Source organism: Plecotus auritus, assembly GCF_963455305.1.
Source record: "Plecotus auritus genome assembly, chromosome: 2".
Lineage (NCBI taxonomy): Eukaryota > Metazoa > Chordata > Mammalia > Chiroptera > Vespertilionidae > Plecotus > Plecotus auritus.
Window position 1 is genome coordinate 205,414,113 of NC_137771.1, and position 18,406 is coordinate 205,432,518.

The window sequence follows — 18,406 nt, forward strand, 5'->3', positions numbered from 1 at the left end:
AAGCTCGCTGGACTCAAGCCAGTTGCCTGTGACTTCAACTGTGAAGACAAATAAGAAAATTAAAGAACATGCATGAAATGCTGGCACTGTATAATCAAAGATAATATCTACAGAAAAAGTGAAATTACAAATTTTATACATTTTCGCTTTTATAAAACAGTAGCAGTGGTAGTGATTGTAATTGTGCCTACCATACACATGCCAAGCTCTAGGTGAAGTATGTTATTTACCTCTCTGGCTGAGTCCTCTAAGTTTTTTTCTCTTCTGTTTGACTTCTAAATGCAGTGCCTCAGATCTCAGCCCTCTTTTCTTCTCCCTCTAGACACCAAGCATGTCAAACTCAAAGGCTAACACAGGCCAAATGAACAAGGTTTAAGTTTATGTGGGCCGCAAAAAAAAAAAAGCTTCAATTTTCATAGAAACGTAGGTTTATAGAGACATGCTGAATACAAAGGGCTGAAATAAATGAGTAATCATTAACATAAATGGAACACTTAATAAAAATTAATATTTTCTTGAACATTAACTTACCAGACACTGAATAACTGCACAAATTAATAAGAGTAACGCAAATAAGCCTATTTTTCTTCTTCTCTGAAAGCGAAATATTTCTTGTTGTGCACACCAAACAAGTCAGTCCAAAACTAATGACATGGCAGTCAGCTGCTAAAATATTCGCTGCTAGTATTAGTGGAGAGAAATGGTGCGCCTGCACATAAGGCGCATAAGAGAAATGAATGCAACACAATTGTAGTAATCAGTCATTAGCGAATGTTATAGTTCGTTATTAATAATTATGTATAACAAGATATTGTAAAAATTAAGTTACAAAATTTTTATTACATTTCTTACATACCGTTATATTGGCTGGGCCACAAAAATATTCATTATGGGTCACATGTGGCCCATGGGCCGTGAGTTTGACATGCTTGCTCTACACCCTCTCCCTACAAGGTCACATTTATTCCCAAGGCTTTAAATACCATCCACATAACAATCACTCCCAAATGTGTACCATCAGTTTCTATATCTTCACTGAACTACAAATCCTATATCCAACTGCCTACATGACATTTCCATTTAGATGTTTAATGTCTAAGATTTAATGTCACACATTTATGGCTAACACAGAACTCTTGAATTCCATATACTATACCTACAGTCTCCTGCCCCTCCCACCAAAAAAAAAGCCTGTCTTCTCCATCTTAACTAACACCCACCCAATTGCTGCTCAAGTGAAAATGTTAAGTGTTATCACTAATTCCTTCTTTTCTATTTTCTCCCACACTCAATAAATGAGCAACCCTGGGGAACCCACATCCAAACTACAGTGAAATTTACCCACTTCACTTTATTTCCACCATAATCACTTTTGTCCAAGACACCACCTTCTCTTATCTCAGATTATTACAATCATCTTTTAACTGTGTCCCTGCTTCAACTCATTCTTCTCCAACCTATTCATCATACAATAACAAGAGTAATCTTTTAAAAATCCAAATCAAATCATATCCATTCCCTGCTTAAAACTCTCCAGAGACTTTTTCTTGCTTTTACAGTAATATCCAATTCCCTAACCTAGCCTATAAGGCCATACACAAGCTGTCTCCACCTGCCTCTCCAGCTACTCTCTCCCCATTCACTGTGGTCCAGCTCCACTCCACGCTTTGTTCTTTCTCAAACACAACGTGCTTATTCACAACCCTTAAGCTCACTGTGTCCTTCTACTTAGGATGCTTTCCTCCATATTGGTGCAGATACTTACCTCCATGAATGCAGATACTTTGACGCTATAGCCCGTACTCTAACCCCTTCCTATTCTGCCTGCCTTTCTAGAGAAATAAAGGATCTGAAGTGCTCATGTTCACACAGTCAAGGCAAGGACAATTCTGGGGAGCCTACATAGTCCCTTCTTTTTCCTCTCACATGCAGAGTACCAGGCTGCTTGACACCTTTTTTAAGTATATCTTTTCCCCAGATTACCCTGGTTTTAATTTTAACAAGATTTCACCAAAATAAAAATAAAAATGTGAGAGGAAATAAGCCCTCTCCCCAGCCAAGGAATACCATAATTACAGTTGAACTGTAGTCAAAATGCCCAGTGAGCAAGCCATAAAGGAGTTATATCTCCCTAAGCTCCATAAGACAAAAAATGGGTCAGAAAAAGTACAAAGGCGTCCTCTCTCAACTGAATAGATCTCTTTAGCTGAAGAGCAAGAAAGTCATCTCAAATGAAACATCCCAATCATCTCCCAGCCCCAGTGGTTTTAATAGATGTTGTAGCTGAAAAGATCACAAGGCAACAGACCCAGTCCTCATGGTCATCATGGTCAGTAATGTTGAGCCATTACCATCCTGCGTAGCTGAGCACAGAGGTCTTTGGCATTGGAGAGCTCACAGGGCCCTTGTAAAACAAAGAAAAGAAGGGACATGGTGCCTAAGGAGAGATGGAGAGGCAAGATTGGGAGAAGGGTGGCCTGTGGCAGCATCATCAGAGAAGAGGGGCAAAGGAGGCCTGATGGGAGGAAGGGAAGCCCATGATTAACTACTGTCCAATGCCACTCGCAGTTTCTCTCCCCGGTCTGAAGCAGTTTCCTTCCAGCCTGACCTTGCCAAGCACCCAACTTTCTCTCACCTCTTCCCTTTCAAGGCCTGTGCCCTGGCTGCTCTATAAGAGAGGCTGCTTTACACTAATAACCTGAGACCTCTGCCCTCCACAGAGAACTAATTCAATTGAAAGAAGGAAATTCCATTACAGTGATTTCAGGCATCAAAGAATGAATGGCAGGCAAATTTCACTGCTGAAGCAGCTCCCTAACCTCTCTGAACATTACCCCCTCCAGCCTTTGACTCCTAGCTAGAGGTAATTAGGCAGGGGGAATAGGGATGAAACCAGAAGCTATAGTATGAAAACTTAAAGAAGTGAAACTATAAAAGTAGTCATACAATAAGTACATGGAAACCTGGTATTTGGGGTATTAGTTTTTATTTGATATCCTTAAATTTAGTCATTTGTGTCCTCTCTGTTTTTCCTTAGTTACCCTGGCTATGAGCTTATCAATTTTATTGATCTTTTCAAAGAACCAGCTTTGGGTTTCTTTGGTTTTCTGTATTGATTTCAATTTGATTGATTTCTCCTCTCATTCTTATTATTTCTTTTCTTCTGCTTAATTTATACTTCCTTTTCCAGTTTCCTAAGTGATTATTGATTTTGGATCTTTCTTCTTTTCTAACATATGCATTCACTGCCATATATTTCCCTCTGGGCACTGCTTTTGCTGCATCTCACAAACTTTGATAAGTCACCTTTTCATTTTCATTTAGTTCAAAAATTTTAGTTTCTCTTGAGATTTCTTCTTTGAAATGTGTTATTTAGAAGCATGTTGTTTAATCTCCACCTATTTGTCTATCAGTAGTTTAGCGAGGTTATACAAATTAAATTCTTCCATGTAATGTGGGGGAGGGGAGAGATTCTTAGGAATTTTTAGAGAAGTGAAGAATAAGACTGAAATGATCAATATTCAATTTATGCTTTTGTTTAAAGGACCAATGCCTATTTCAACTTAGTATGATGAATTATTAATTCTTTACTATTATCTTTTCTTGAGTTCTAATGTTCCACAGAAGAAACGCAAGGTAAAAACTAGGAAGATTTTTTTAATGCAGTGTCAATACTGTGATTAATAGCTGTCAAAGCCAGAATATCTTAACCTTCTTGAAAAAAAGGCTAGGAAAGGAGAGTTTGAAGCCAAGTGCATGTCCTACTCATGCTCTTGAAGTAAAGCGTGTAGAAGCCATGAAATAAAATAAATAACATGGAGATTAAACTTTTAAATCTAAAGCTGTTCCAATATTCCGCCCATCAAACAGCAGGACTACCCACAGTCACCACTACCAGGCCTGAACTGGCCACTCACACCTCAAGCAAATGCTTCCTTCGGTGCCCACAATTATCCCACTTCCTCCCTCACTTAGTCTTCAGTTAATATTCATAAAAAAATGGCAAGGCCTGGTTGGAGCCTGCAGAGCTTACAACCACCCAAGCCTTCACTGGTGAGTATCTTCATAAAAAAACAATTTTTGGTGCTGATGGCAGGTATCTCATAAAATTGTCCACTACTCAGCCTAAATCTGAGTTTCAGAAGAACAGCCACATTTCACTGTTATATAAATGAGCCTAAATTGGCCTCTGTGTATTCATTGCAATCTGAAACCCATTAGCTCAAAAGCCCACCAGTGCCAGACTCAAATTTTAACACTTCCAATTACTTATTTAAAATAGCCCAAACCAGCAAATTTTTAGTCGTTCAGAGCCTGTTTTGCATAACCCACAAAACCTCACCTAACAGCTGTTGCCTTGTGATAAGACAGGACCTTGAAACTGTAAGGCCCCAGCCACGGCTGCCTTTCAGAGCTCTCTGACCCAGATATTCCCCATCTCACTGCTGAATGACATCATGTATATATACAAACCTTTTTCTGATCCCCCTTTTCCCCCAGAATTCATTACCCTTCTCCCTTTCTGGATTGTGACCCCCACACCCTAGGCCTCCGTGTGGTCTTGTAACCAGACAGTCAATGGGTCCACGCTGCCTGTCACTACTTGAGCCAATTAAGCAGAGACAGAGTTGAATCATACATGAGTGTTTATTCCAATACTACTGGCAGTATGGGAGAGCAGCAGGTAATCCACAAAAATCTGCTCTGCACCCCATCATAAGCCAGAAGCTTATAATGAATAGAAGGATAAAGAGTACATGGGGAAGTAGGCTAAAGGGTATGCCAAATGGGCAGTTTACAGGTAATGGGGGCTGCAGATTTGCAAAGACCTGCAGGTATGCAAAGGCTGGGGGTCTTCAAAGGGCTGGCGACTCTGTTTTCTATAACATGGGTGTTAATCTTTCCATGATAATAGGCAATTCCCAAATGGAGAGATGGGCTGCATTTCCAGGTGAGTTCCCAGGTCCCACATGCAACTCCCAGCCAGGTTAGAATATGCCTTCTTTAATCAGAATAAAGTAATCATGGTTAACAGAGCATGATTAATATGTTTTACAATTCTAGCTGGTCCCCAATATTCTATTTCTGTCCCTATCAGTCTCATGCTAACAGGATTTCCCCTCTCATGCAATCCTGTCTAAGAACTATGCAATAAAACTTATGTCATTGCCTCTTGTGGTCCTATCTTTTTCCTGAATCAACCCCTAAGTCCCTCAATCTCCTATACACTATTATTTCATTTCATGATTTAATTCAGTTATGTTGCCAGCTAGTCACTGAGATCTTCCTATTTGCAAGGCAACATGTTGCGCAAGGTGCAAGGTGAGTTTCCTTTCTTCAAAACTTCATACTCACTAGTTAAGGCAATTAAGACACTCACCTACAAGAATAACGAATAGGCCCATAGACTTTGAAATCCGACAGTCAAATTTCAGTTCCACTGTTCATTTAAAAGATGAAGTGCCTTTACTTCTACAAGCCCCTGGATCCTTTTCTGAAATATGGTGGTAACGTTACCTTATGCATAAAGTTGTTGGCAGGATGGAATTAGATAATATGTGCCTAGTGCCTGTTCTGATATTTCATACATTTTATAAATAATCTCTCTCTCCCTAAAGATAGTATCACATGACAAGTGTGTATGACCCTCTTAGTGTCATTTTTCTCCTTTTCAGAGCTTATTATAATAAATTGTTAATGCTATAATTGTTTTGTAGAGTCTGTCTTCCCCCTTAGAAAATAAACTCCAAAATGCAAAAACAACTAGCATCTACAGTATATGGTTCCCTGGATACAATACATATAAAATATTTGAAGGAAGGAAGGAAGGAAGGAAGGAAGGAAGGAAGGAAGGAAGGAAGGAAGGAAGGAAGGAAGGAAATAAAACAGATGCTTTGGGATCTGAGAGCAATCACTGCGAAATTATATGAATAGAAAAAGGTTTATGAAGGATCAAGACCTGACTGGGCTTTCTTAGGAATTACCTCCATGAAGGAGGAGAAGGGGAAGGTAGGAGCGAAGGCATGAAGACAGAAATAACTCACTGTGAGTTGCCACATAGTAAATAGCCTGGCTGTGCAACTCCTTCCAATGGGAATAATTAATAATAAGGTTGGGAAGGAATGTTAGTACAGGAATTTATGACTATTTTTAAAGACACCCCTCACCCCTCACCAAAAAGGCAAGTAGAATCTAGTCAGACTCATGGATATCCCCAGGCCTGAAATCATACCTCCCAAACTCCAAACCCTCATCATCCCCAAACTCACACTGTGAAATTAGAAATATCACAATTCTTAACCTCAGACCAAGTCACAATACACTATATTAATTACATTAATTGAAAATTCAAGGTGGAAATTAATCCAAATTACTGGATGCCATAATGGAATTTCTTGAATAGATACATGCTCTACCTTCTGAGTTTTAAAACTCACTGTGGCTGGTAGAGCCAAATCCTGATAACAAAGATGCAAACAACAAATAGCTTTCCAGGCCTCTGAACTAATTACAAAGGTGTTTATTCTCCAAATTAGATGCCATCTTTAGACATAAAAGGAGCAGTTAGCCTAAACTGTAAACTACCTGGGTTTCCTGGGAGACTTAATAATCTGGTATCCTGTTAAGTCAGCAGTAACCTAATCACTGATATTCTCCCCAACCAAGGCCTAAAATAGCCTCCTAAATTCTGCAGGAGGCCCAGATACCCAGCACATTCTTTTTTAACAGGGAACGTACCCAGTTTTGTTTGCATTCACAGATGTTTAGATTAATTGTCCTTCAAAGCTGATGGCTGTTTTGAAAAGCAGCAACAAATTTTAACAACACGTTTTTGAGGGAAAACTCTGAGGACAGAAAACATTCTACCAGGAAGGAACATATGTGTAAAGATACACAAAGAAGGAGACTGAAGCCTAAGTTTTAGGAGACAACCATTACGGGGAAACCAAGAGAGGTGCCTGATTTTTATGGGCTACATCCACCTGGGGCTCTCTGCGTCACCTCATTAGATCTGAGGTGACGTGAACATGAAGCTCATACTTCTTGCTGTGCCATGAGAAACACATCCCTTGCCTCTGATCCAAACATCTCGTGTCTTCTGGCAGCATCCCTGAAACAGTAGCAGGTTAATTTATTAGCTTGCAAGTAGGATCTAATCCCTCACCCTCTCCACTTCCTAACAAATGGCAAGTAAATGGGTAAGAGTTATAGACCCTACTATAGGTCCAGTACATGAAATACATGCACAGGTAGGGTCCCTACGCCTGGCCGGCGATCAGGACCGGTCTGTGGGGTGACCAGAGGGGCAATCAGGGGGCCCCCACTGGCACCTGCCTCGGCTGGCCTGGGGCCTGCGGGCTGGGGGTAGCTCCTGCATTGAGCATCTTCCCCCTGGTGGTCAGTGCACATCATAGCAACCAGTCATTTTGCTGGTCATTCCACCATTCAGTCAATTTGCATATTAGGCTTTTATTATATAGGATAACACCCATCCCCCCACTTCCCTCAACCAAAACATTTTGCTTATGAGTCTTCATGTAAATATCCTAATCCTACTTTGTGACTCCTGAATATACATAATCAGGATTTTTGTGTGTTTTTTAACCAAAGGCTTCACTGAGGCAGCTTTTGCATATTACTCTCACTCCTGAAGACCCTCTGGGGTTAACATGTGCTCTTCCAATTTATCTCAGACCAGTCACTTGAGGAGCTGGGGAGCTGGGATGGTTGGTGCATTCTTCTCTTTGTAAACACTATTTGTGTTATGTGGCACAGGCGAGGGTTATATATTAAATAGCTAAAATATGAATATATATTCTTCACTAACTAGTCAGAGGATCCCATTTTTGTGTTAAAAAAGACAAATGTTTTAAAAATCATTAAAAGGTTACATACAAAATTTTAACAGTAGTTATCTCTAGATGGTAACATTATGAATGATCTTTTTTTCTTATTTTTATGAATCTGTATTGCCTTTTTTCCTAATATGAACATGAATTACATTGTGTAACGTTTTATAATAAACTATAGCTTTTCACCTGGCAAGATAACAACACCTCCCTCAGCCTCCCACAGACTTTATGCCCCAAGGCCAACATGTAAACAACCCTGCCAGTAGTCTCACCTCATCCCTGCCTCTATTTCCTTCCTTCCTCTTCTTACCGGGGGTGGGGGGAAAGCAACCTGATAATAACTGAGTGTTAAAAGTATATTTGGTTATTCAAATTAGCTTAGCCAACATAACCTTTACAGGACTCATGTTAAAATGTACGCAGAGAGTTTGACTAATCCTAAGTACAAATACAACATCCAATTTAAGACACCGTGTGTTTCAGCTGAAGCCAAAGCAATGACGACCCCTGGAAATTCCCTAAGGTAAGACCAGAAATGCAGTGAGTGATATATAATAGCTATCTCCCCAGAAAAGAATAAGGAGACATTTATGAAATCTTACCATGTAGGAAGAAGACTAATGTGTCTATTAAAAGCAAAAATGTGAACTCCAGGTCCTCCCACCGGGGACTGATTTAAATGCAGTTTTGCTAAATTAACTATAGAAGAAATCTGAAGGAGAAGGTTAACAATAAAGTCATAAAACAGCACGTCCTTGGTAAAAGTAATTTAAATGGTACTACTCCAATACAGAGCAAGTGAGTAAATAGGTTAAACAACAGTTTCTCTAAGGTGTTACTGTATTGCTTACAGAAACAATGCCTTTTTTCATCAAATCCATATCATACTAGTGAGAAACTGTTTTCAATATTCTCTTTATTGCTAAGAAGAATAACCCATTATTCTTCTTAAAAGAATAACCTGTTTTTTAAGAAAGTCAAACAGTCCTGAAAATTAACCGTATTTTTTAAGTGGAATGTTTTTCTAAACTAAAGCTGGTTTTAACCCAGGAAAGCCAGTACTGAAGGCCAACGTAATATGAAGAGTAGTCAGTGTGTGACTTCTAATTCTATCAAACTCATTATAAACAGTTTGCAACATAAGCATTTTCTTTTACCTTATCAATTCCCTCTATTTTCCCAATGTTTAGAGCTTTTTGTCATGCTTTTAGGGAACAGTATGTATTGATCACTTAGCCACTTTGGATTAAATTCAAGTTCATTTGTGCCTGCTACATAAACACAAGAGTTTATTAGAAGCATGAAGAAGTGTGTTTATGATATATTAGAAGCCAGAAAGTCTTTCCCTTAGAAATAATTTTAAATGTTCCACTGCCCCTACACCCACCCTCATCACCCCATTTTTCTTAAGTACATAATTAAGCAAGAAAGATATTTAACAGTATGGAAATGTTCTTTATTGAACAAGGAAAACATTAATTCTCCTCTGTACAGCAAAGCAAAAACATCTGTTAATCCAGTTCCTTTCTTTGGCTTTTACAATAAGAAAGCTCAGAGGTTCTGTACATAACAACAAAAAATGCACACCCAAAGGCACAAAAGAATGAGAAAATCAACCACCAAATAGGCAGCAGTAACAGCAGGCAGGAAGGATACCCTGGGTACTGTGCTCCAGGCAGCTAGGAGCCTTGAGTGTTTTGAGAGACATCAGGCTTAGTTAAAGCAGATGTTTCTTGTTCACTAGAGAGGCCTGGGTACCACGCATGCCTGCCTGCCCAACAAAGGAAGTATTACTGGATTGAAGAGTTAGTACATTCTGTTCAAGTCTCTTATTCTCTCTCTGTTGTTTTTTTGTTTTGTTTTTTCCAGAGTTCTGGAAATTTTAAAATAAAGGCAAAGAGTAAAGTAAGTGAAAGAGAAGATAGTCTATTCTGAACTGCCCATTCAAGAACATGGCATTCTGCTCTGAGCCTTCTAGGGGAAATGGCAAACATTTAACAAGCCAATATGCTCTTAAGAGCAGGGAGAAGAATAGTACCTGGTAATGGCCTGGGATACTGTAAGGAAGAGGTTTCCATTGACATCAAAACGGAGAGTCCATGTCATTTGAATAAGCCACAAACAAGAAGCCATTTTTCATTCATTCAGCCAACAAACATGTATTAAGGGCCTATTATATGCTGGTGCTATTTTAGGTGCTGAAGATACAAACTTAAGTAAGGTGAAGAAAGTCCTTGCCCTCATGAAGCTTACTAGGATTAAATAAAATCAAGTAGTGTTAAGTGCTGGGAAATGAAGTAAGACAAGATCAAAGAACAGAGAAAGTCCAATGGTAGATGAGTGGGGATGAGTGGAAGGGAGGAAGACTGGTGGCCATTTTAGATTTGGGGTCAGGATGAACCTACATAAATCAACAAGAATTCCAGCAAGGTCCACCTTAAGCTGCCTGCTAAATGTGACTTAAGGACGCATTTCATTAATTCAAACAAATGTGTACTGGGTCCCTTCAATGTACCAGACACTGCTGGGAAATAGGAATGCAAGCAAGCCAAAGACACGTGGTGTCTGCCCACATGAGGTGTACTGTCTATGAGGGAGACAGGCACTAATCAAGTACACAGCCACAGAAATAGAGAGTTAAAGTTGGTGACTGCTACAAAAAGTACGACAAAGGAAACTGAAATAGGTAAGCACTAAAGCTATCAGGAGTCATCATACTCAAATGCTTTCTGGCTTCCTCAACCATCTGAGATCAGGTGCAAAGCAGGGGGACAGGGAGCAAAAAAACCGTGGAAGTGGTAAGGGCCAGGGTCTGGAGAGGCAACAAGCCTAAGGTTACTGAATGCCTGGAAAGGTAAGAAGGCACCTCAGAAGGTGGAAAAGGTCACAGAAGCGGGAGGTGAGGTGTGTGCAAGAACCCAGAGGCTCTCACGGCTGAAAGACATTTTGGAGTAAGTTCCTCAAACCCAAGCCTATTTCTAAGGTGAGGCCACTGAAGCCCAGGGGTTAGTTAAGTGCTTGCTCAAGGTCACAGAACTAGATAATAGAAAATCTACAAACAGAAGCCTAGTCTACTTATCAATGAAGTGTTTACTTTAAAACTTGTATTTTAACTCAGGTGAGAGGGGAGAAGTGTGCTTTTCCTCTATTTCCAGAATTTGATTTTTAAAAAACATTATGAATCAATATTTGCCACGACTCAGAAATATCACGCATATAAGAAATATCTATAAGCTCTCCTTAAAATGAATCAGAATTGTATTTAAAAATAAAATCAACCTCTAAACACAGTACACATGAACTTCTCCTCTTAGAAAAGGGATTTGCTGGGGCTCCTTAGTTCTGAGCTGAGGTTGTTTTCTGCCCAACTTTCTCGGGTGTATTTTCGTTTTTTGTGCTTACACTTTTTTGGGCATGGAGCCCAGCTCTCAGAGACTCCTGGGTACAGGCATTTGGAGAGCATCTGCTATTGGGCCTGAGTGCCCATGCCATCCCACAGCAGAAAAAAATGAAGATAAACCACCATCTATTTCTCAGTGTAAACCTTTCAGTTACTTAGAATGGTGATGCTCTAAATAGCTGGAATGTTCTAAGTGGTGACTTATCTTCATTCCCTTGACATGGTGTGGAGCAATGTCAGTGCAGCCTGCTGGGAAGGGGAGGGGCTCCAGCTACGGGCAGGAGTCACCAGGACAAATGGAGGCCGAGAGGAAGGATTAACAGTTGAAGTGGTTTGGAATCACTACTGCACACTCTCCCCAATAATGAAGGGGGACACTTTATCATTTCCCTTTGATAATCCTTTTTAATTATAGGTAAAGAGCCTTGGCAGTCACTAATGAAGACTGGGTGGTTTGCTATTTCTTTCTGGAATTTCACATTAATGGCCAGTTGCCCAAACTCAGCCCCCTTGGCCGCAGGGCACAATGCTTTTAGGTAAGAATGATAGCATCGAACTCTGCTTTCACTGAAGAATTCTTAAAGGAAAACAAACAAAAAATCCTCCAGTTGTTTTTTTGTCCTGTTTGCGGAAAACCATATAGAATTTGCAGATGTGCTATATCAATGGTCTCACCCGGATGCATGAGGGCACAGGAGGTGGCTCTCTGGACCGGATCAGGGGAGGGGAGGCAGAGCACCCTCAGTGTTAGCCTCTCCTGCCTGATGTTCTGCTCATTTGCAAAACTCAGGAAGGGGGAACACTGGATCGCATGTCTTTTATTCCACTGACTTCCTTTCTTCTCCAAATCTCCCAGGGAAGCAAAGGGTCAGGCTTTGTCTGATTTCCCTTGCTTTAAAGGCTCCTTCTACTGTGAAAGATATGGAAGAAAGCCCTGTGGCTTTGCTGTCAGAGGCAGGAGGATCATTTCTGATTCCTTCCTACGCTGAAAGAGGGAAACAGTGATATTTGCAAAATCCTCTCTTGACACAGGAGCCTGGCTTTAGAAGCCATCGCCTTGCTGCACTACTTTGCATGTCAGAAACTGATGATGCTCCCTCACCAGACAGGGGCTTTCAGACTAACTGGAGACGCCCACAGGCCTGAAAAGAAAACAGAAAAAAGTATAATAATCATTTTCTAAATATTACCCCCTTCACTTGTAGATGCTACCAGATGGTAGACATCTACATGTTTCTTTTGTGGTTGCAAATAATGCTACAAGGATGGCATACATATTTGGCTCTCTGTGTGAGCTCGTTGATGAGACAATCCTATAAAAGGAATTTCTAACAACTTTATATTTATGGATAAATATATTTTTGCAATAAATATATTTGCAAAACTTAAAAGTCAAAATGGAAGGGCAATGAAGGAGGAGTGAGAAGCAAAACTCTTTGCCATTGTGTAGGAGAGCAGGACTCAGAAACATTACCTAAACAATTTATCCACACACCACTCACATTTGTCATGCCAAATGTGAAATACTGGAGAAAAAACATATGAGGCACCTGCTTTTTCACTTCAACAGGTCAGATTTCTCATTCAGTTTCCCATTCAGTTCATAGTTCCAGGCTATTCTGGGTCATGTTTCATTTGCCCTTCAAATTTTCTTGCTTTAAGGTGACTGAAAAAATTGTGAATGAGATACTATGGCTTTGGTCTCTAGATCACTGGCTTTCATATCAACTAGGCCCATATCAGTGTTTCCAATAGAAAAATAAATAACTGGACTATGAGTGTGGTGAGTTATTCTCCTCTGGTTGGTTTCCTTCCTAATCTCACTTTTTATTTCCTTTTTTGATAAATTAAAATGTTTTTAATTACAAACTTTGAATTGAAATTTTTATTATATAATAATAATTTCCCCTTATGTTTTAGGCTCAGGCTTCTCCTATTAACCTCACCTCATTTTCACTCTCACTCCCTAAATATATTTTCCTTTTTCACCTCCCATCCCCTTTACTTCTTCTTTACCTAGGTCTGTCCACCATGATTCATTCTGTCATCTCAGTATATATACATACAACTCTCTTTCTTTTTTTTTTTTTTTTAATCATCACCCAAGGAGTGAAAATATTTTTCCACTGATTTTTAGAGAGAGTAGAAGGGTGTTGGGAGAAGGGGGGTAGAAAGGGGGGGAGAGAGGAAGAGGGGGGGGAGAAACATCTATCACAGAAACATCTGAGTGACTGAGTTTTATGTAAATCAAATCACCATAGACTAAGGCTTCTAAATCACCATTTTCCAAGATAATGTAAAATCTCCTAAAAAGAGAGGAAAATAAGTATGATTTTTACAAGGTATGGTCTACCATGTGTTTTTGAGTGCCCCGAATGGAGGGAGAGAGAGAGAGAGAGAGAGAGAGAGAGAGAGAGAGAGAGAGAGAGAGAGAGAGACATCAATGTGAGAGTAAAACATAGATTAGCTGCCCCCTTCACACACCCCACCCCACTGGGATCAAGCCAGCAACCTGGGCATGTACCCTGACCAGGAATCAAACCAGGGACCTTTCCATGCACAGGATGATGCCCAACCAGCTGAGCCACACCAGCCAGGGCTATAATTCTTTAAATGATCATTTTACCTACTGCCATTATTTACTAATTTGTTTTTCTGCTATGTTCTGTAAAATTTTCTCCAAAATTACAGTTGGGCAAGGGAAGAAACAAAAGCAAAAGAAATCCACATAGCTCTACTTAAGAAATTAAGCCAGAAAAATACTATATTCAATCTTTTTTGTGAACACCCTTTGAGGTTTCATTGCTCTGGTGAGTCCTTTAATCAAAAATAAAGACCTGATAAAAATATTTTCAGAGATTATGAGATGACTCTGTTAGTTAAGGAGGATGTCACTGTAGATGTATAGATAATTTCATTATCTCAAGACAAGGACATAAACTCTTGAGCCAGATGGCCTCCCAATTGAATTTCTTAAGAAATTTGGAAACTTATTACAGAAACCATCCTACACTCACTGAGAGAGAGAGAGAGAGAGAGAGAGAGAGAGAGAGAGACTACTCTTTTTTTTTTTTTACCAGAGCATAACTATCACAGAAACATCTGAGTGATTGAGTTTTATGTAAATCAAATCACCATAGACTAAGGCTTCTGAATCACCATTTTCCAAGATAATGTAAAATCTCCTAAAAAGAGAGGAAAATAAGTATGATTTTTACAAGGTATGGTCTACCATGTGTTTTTGAGTGTCCTGAATGCAGGCACATAGAATGCTGGGAAGAGGGGGTAGGGTCAGGACTTCCTGGGAGTACCCAGGAAGCAAGGAAAAGAAATAATGAAAAAACCATTCAAATAACCATTACCCCCCATATACACCCAATATGGACCCCTATTCTAATCCCATCTCTCAGTCTTATGAGGTGTGTATGTACATGTTTAGTTCTTACAGGAATTTGTCCTCTCTAGCCTAGTCATCCTTATGCTGAAGGTTAACGTTAAGAGAGGCAAAAGATCCATATGTTGACCCCCATGACATTGGAAGCCTGAAAAATGAGGCTAAAATGGTTCTTCCCTGTAGTGCTTAAATAACCCCACATTCACATCGGGCCTTGGAGAATCTTTCACAGCAGAAAGAGAATACACTCAACCCAGAAGAGCATGCATCGCACAGGTTTCAAGTTCAGGGCTTAGTATTTATAGAGCTTGAGTATGGAGAAGGATTTTGACCCACAATATACCTTTCTAGATTATTTGCTGATAATTTACATCATTTTCTTTCATTTAAGCCAGGACTGAGCCACTCCAGGACTATGGCTTCCATAACTGGTAGTAGCAGCTGTTCTGATGCTGACAGACTCACAGGGTTCGGCAGTGAGGAGGGGTCCGCAGAACCTGCAATGATGGCATTTCATCTCAACCTGAGCCGGGAGACACTGGCTCCTCTTACACCTTCAGAAATGGAATTGGAGGCAGGCCATGTGAGGTGTCTCACAGACAGTCAACATGATACCCACCTCACAGACAACAGGGGGGTGGGGCATGCGTGGGGAGGGGTTTGGGATGGGAATGGGGGTATGAGGACAAATATGTGATACCTTAATCAATAAAGAAATTAATTTTTAAAAAAACATGATACCCACCTACACTAAAGCCCTCAAGACTAGAAGCTACTAAAAGCTGAGACTGTATTGGTTTTTCTGCCATTGTCCAGCTAATATGAACTCCCCAATATTTGTTTAAAAACAAATAAATTATCTAAATAAGCAAAAACATTTCAAGTGCTCACAGGAAAATTAAGTAATCTGGTTCTTGTGCTAATTCCCCATCTGTACCTACATAGTATAAAGACAAAACAGATAAATAAAGATGCTATTTTAATAAAATTAGCTGTAATATTAATGATTATATTGATTATTAATAAAAATGTTAATCCATGTAAATTAAATGCATGCACACAAAACAATATGCATTTTGAAGAAAATATACAAACAAAAATTTACACATTAAACAAGATGAAATGGTTATAAGTAAGGAAGAGAAAATAGGAATAGGGTATGGGGATAAAAAAATTGTCCCTTCAATAATTTAGTAAGTAACTAATGACTAATACTTAAGTAACAATTAAATTAAACATTCAAGGGAATCATATATGAAAAAAGAAACCTTTGAACTGGAAAATGGAACAGAGTCTTGGGGAAGCAATATCAATGGCCAATGTTGAATGTTCCTGGGCAGACTCCTGCACACTGCCCACCACCAAGCAGAGCCATAGTAAGGAAGAGGAAAAAAAATAACAGGTAAGGCAACACCCTTTCCAGGTGCAGCTCAGTGAGGAGCAAGCCATGTAGAAAAGCTCCCCTGCCTTGCAGAACCGTTGAACAGTTGCATAGCAATGTGCACAGAGACCCCCACCATAGGTTCACAGGCTCTGAGCAAGACCTAAGGAGCAGGAAGACTTGGCACCAAAGGCAAGCAGACCTGAGGGGCCTTGTTGTAAGAACAAGAAAGACACTGCAGCGGATGCCAGAGGAAGCTGATTACTAGAGGCCATCTGGGAGCTCAGACATCTCAGCAGATGCTGGCAGGGAGAGATGATGCTTGGGGACCAGATGGGCCGATGTGCTGTTTAGCAGATGCCAGGCAGGACAGATGAAATCACAGACCTAATGCTTCCTTCCCCCACCTGTCCTAAATGCCCTGACTCTAGGACTTTAGAAGCAGCCTTCATGAGAAGGACAGGAGAAGAAAATCTTGAACTAAGAAAACAAAAGAATACATGTATCCCAAATTTATTGAGATTTTCCCATTAGGAAACATTAGACAACATGGGACCATGAACTAGAAATTAAATAATTCAGTTGGTGCACTGAGAATTCATTCCTTCTACAATAATAACCAAATTATTCCTGTGAATGACACAGGCCTACTTTGCCATATAAGACACTGCTAAAGGCTATAATAAGTGATGATTTCTTTTCAGGTCAGTGGTGGCTTCTTAAGTATTTAAAGAAAAGCCAACTCATGTACTGAGAGAGATAAAAGGAGATGTGGCAATTGATGGAAAGGGTATCCAGTCTGTAGTTCCCAGGCTTGAGCTGGATCCAAGCTCTTGCCCAGCGACCTTGGGAAGTAACTTAAACTCTCTTTGCCTTTATTTCCTCACTTATAAAGTGAAAGTGATGTCAATAATATCTACTTCACAAAGCGCCTATGAGAATAAATGAAATAATATATGCAAAAGTGCACTGTAAACTAAAAAAACACATAGCTATTAGCCATCATTTTTATCATCGTGTATGACTAATAAGCAGCCTTATAGATAGCTTATACAGATTTTTGAACATCTAATGTATTCACACAAAAACACTTATGCACTGAAAGAATCTCACTTATCTGCTCTATTTTGGTCTCCTTGGAAGAATAATGCTACCCAAAATCAATTCTTAAATAGACAAGCAAAATCAAAGTTCAATGACTAAAATAAATTAAGGATAAGATTAAAAATTTAAGTCTAACTTTAGAATCATTGTGTTACATATATTGTTTTCTTCATGATCAATGCCTCTTGTGGGCTTTTAAAATAGAGGAATATTTACTCTATCAAAATCTTTCTAGAATATTAAAAGCAATCACTTGAAGTTGTAGAAAATTCATACTAACCTTGCTGAAATTCTAAATATCATGTATGAATAATGTTTCACATTTGATCAAACTTAAAATATGGTAATGACAAAGTAAGCTGAGAATTACTTTTTATTTATTCTGGATCATCTAAGCATCATAAAGGTACAAAAATGACCTTTAAAATGAAAGTGCAGTGATTTTTTAAGAAAGTAAATTCAATCAGAATTTGATGAAGAGGTGAATTGACACACTTTTTGATGGAATAAAATTCACAACAACATTAATCATTAGGAAAATGCAAATTAAAACCACAATAAGCTACTATTTTACATCTATTAGAAAGGCTATCATTTAAAAAATAAAAATAACATGTTGGCAAGGCTGTAGAGAAATCAGAACCTTTGTGCACTTTCAGTAAGAATGTAAAATTCCTGTGAAAAATGGTATAATGGTTCCTCAAAAAATTAAACATAGAATTATCATATGATCCAGCAATTCCACTTGTGGGTGTATACCCAAAGATTTGAAAGCGGGCACTCAGACAGATATTTGTACACATGCTCATAGTAGCATTATTCACAACAGCCAAAAGGTGGAAGCAATCAAGTGTCCATCAACAAATGAATGGATAAACAAAATGTAGTATAAGCATACAATGGATATTCAACCTTAAAAAGGAAATTCTGACACATGCCACAACATAGATGAACCCTGAAGACATTATGTGAAGCAAAACCAGCCAGTCACTAAAAGACAAATATTGTATAATTCCATTTATATACAGTACCAAGGTAACTTAGTCAGTTGGGCTACTGTAATAAAATAACACAAGCAACAAATATTTATCACGGCTCTGGAGGCTGGGAAGTCCAGAATCACAGCGCTGGCAGATCCAGCACCTGGTAAGATCCCACTTCCTGGTTCATGGACAGCTTTCTTCACACTGTGTCCTCACGGGGCTCCTCTTCAGAGTCTTTTATAAGGACACCAATCCCATCCATAAGGGATCTACCCTCATGATCTAATCACT